Source organism: Aplysia californica, unplaced genomic scaffold (genome assembly GCF_000002075.1).
Source record: "Aplysia californica isolate F4 #8 unplaced genomic scaffold, AplCal3.0 scaffold00063, whole genome shotgun sequence".
Classification (NCBI taxonomy): domain Eukaryota; kingdom Metazoa; phylum Mollusca; class Gastropoda; order Aplysiida; family Aplysiidae; genus Aplysia; species Aplysia californica.
In genome coordinates, this window is record NW_004797333.1 from 922,786 (window position 1) to 925,547 (window position 2,762).

Consider the following 2,762-nt stretch of genomic DNA (forward strand, 5'->3'; position numbering starts at 1 on the left):
GAGAGAGAGAGAGAGAGAGAGAGAGAGAGAGAGAGAGAGAGAGAGAGAGAGAGAGAGAGAGAGAGAGAGAGAGAGCGGGGATATGGTGGTCAGGGAAAGTGGACGGGAGAAGTGAAACAGTCAGAAAAAGAGAAATAAAAGACAAATGAAGTGTTTTGTAAGTGAAAAAACCAGTCGATAACCTGTACTTAGGAGTGATTAGAAAACCCCTTGTAAATTAATACGCCTCGGGTGCTACTCGATTCTCTGTAACCCTAGAGACAGGTGTGGCAAAGAAGGGCAGGGAGGGACAACGGTGGGGGAAGAATAAAAAACAACGCAAAACGCAACAGGGAGGAACGATGGGCCCAGGTCGAGAGGTTGATCGCGGGCTGCGTATAAAAAGTAAAAGAGGCGAAGGAAACAAGGCAGTGAGCCCTGTGAACTGCTGGCGCTGGCCGTGGCATCGCTGTGGGACCCGTGGACTTACGAGACGTAGTCTCTCCGCAACCTGCCGTAACAGCTGTCTGTTTTCTTTGTTTACACGCACCAACTGGCTTCAGGCGGGAGGTTGTTGTTCTTTTCCTTGTGCCGTTTCACAATAACTGAAGCATTGTTTAGAATTAGATCTATATTATAAAGTTTTCCAATTTGAGGCGAAGGAGAAATTCGTGGACAGAGAGCTGCCAGTGTTATTCTGTTGAGGTTGGACATATTATTATTATTATTACTTGTAGTATTACTGTTTTGATAAAGGACGAACTAGATTCGTGATCAGATCCTTAGCTGCTCCAAGATAAGTGTGCAGTTCATTGTGGAACTGACGACAGCCCCTTGAAAAAAAAAGCTAAGGTAGGTTTTTGAGTTTATTATAATTTTTGTCTTTCTGTGTACCACCCATACTATAATTTGATGGTTAAGATACACACTATAATATATAAATCTATATAATGCAGCGTGCTGATAATTGCTTTTCCTGGGATATTGTTATGATCATACTTTCACTATCTTCATTTTTATTTTCTTTCAATTTTCTTGTTTACCTGGAAAGGTCACGATATTATTTTATTACTATAGTTAACCACGGGAACAATAAACAACAGTTGCATCTTAAGGTAGAAACAATTATTTAAAAAAAATATTTTTTCATGCTCCCATCTTCTTCAATAAACGACATACAGAAGCTGAATGAGCTAAAATAATGAGCAGTTTTACAAGTAAGTAAAGGTAGGTTTACTGGGAAAGAATCTAGAGAAAGAGAATAAGCAAAAAATGGTGGATGAATGAAGAAAGAATGAATCAGTGAAGAAATACAAGATGAAATAAATAATAGCAACTGGAACAATTCTTTTATCTACAAGACCACATAAAACACAACATCTAACAAAAATGTTGCTCAAGAACTTCATCTTAGCTATAGCGTCATCCCTGAGTAAAAGTCAAGGGTGCTTTTGTTTTCAGAGAGCGGCTATAAGCTTTTTCTTCTTCTTCTCCTTTTCCTTCTTCTTCTTTTTCTTCTTCTTCTTTCTTCTTCTTCTTCTTCTTCTTCTTCTTCTTCTTCTTCTTTTATACGTTTCATCTATTTTACCTGTCTGTCCTTGCTTTTCCTTATCATCATTATAATACGTTGTACTGATGTACTTCTTTTAACCAGTAACTCCAAGGGAAAGGTTTATTTCTGACAAATATCACATGTCGTAAAAGTTGCCGGGCTATTCTCACTTGAAAATCATAAAAATCCGTCATTGTCACGTTTACAAAATATTTTTTTTAAATTGCATGCTACCTTCCTTTAGATTTTGAGGTCTGCCGAGTGTGCGTTTTCTTCTAAAAAATGACACAAAGGTTTGCGCCACCAGAATTATACTATACTATCATCAGACAGCTGTTCACATGTACTAAGCCCAAATCAACAAATACATGTATTTTATTGCAGTTTCTCAAGGTATCGTTTAAGTTTCATGTGCTAAAGAAATATTTTGTGGAAATTCAAATTCTAAACGTTGAATAAATCAAGAAAAGATACATAAGAAATATAGTTACGCGGGCAGTATTGCATACACAGACCTATTTCAAAGGCCGCCAAAAAACTTGTTAAAAAATGAAATAGTATTTTTTCCATCTTCTGAAAAATGTCGCTATCTAGGCTTATAGCATTTGAACAGCGTTCCGACGATCTAGATTCAGTGCGTGGCCTTCATTATCCATGTTCAGTGGCTTTCCCTTTTGAACGAGCCCACTTCTATAACTATAACACGATGTTTGCATAGAATCGCTCGCGTAGAATAATTTATTTATGAAGGCGCTGGACCGAGGTGCGACACTTGCCTCAGTATTATCGGTAGACGTTGTCCACTCAGGCATTATCTATGCACTTAATTAATTGTCTGTGCGTGTGGGTCAGTTGCTGGGACCCGTTACGAGTGTCTTTAATATTTTGAATTGAAACGATTCAGGTACTACTGGCAAGAGTCTCACTCAATTAATTTCGTTAAGAGACCTCCCTGTCTAACGAAGGACGGTCTCTTGGATTATTAATTAACCTTTGGCATATTCTGTGCGCTTAAATATATCAGTTATCATTCGGTTTCCACTGCATGTACATTGGAACTTTTGTGAAGTTAGTGAGTATGTCTTATAACTCTACGTCCAGTTGTTTCTTTGGCTACTTCTTCCAATTTTGGATACTTTTCTACTTGAAGAGGGAACGGGTGAGTGAATAAGAGAGGTGGGGAGATGGAGAGAGAGAGAGAGAGAGAGAGAGAGAGAGAGAGAGAGAGAGG

At 38.4% G+C, this 2,762-nt stretch overlaps 1 protein-coding gene across 1 annotated transcript in view; it reads left to right on the forward strand.

The window, feature by feature from the left end:
* Positions 1-402: 402 nt before the first annotated feature.
* The window catches only part of LOC101853606 (secretin receptor), an 85,232-nt gene continuing 82,872 nt past the window's right edge, over positions 403-2,762 (forward strand). The window contains exon 1 of the mRNA XM_005093412.3: positions 403-831. The gene's annotated coding sequence lies outside the window, so the exon portion shown is untranslated. The remainder of the gene's footprint in view (positions 832-2,762) is intronic.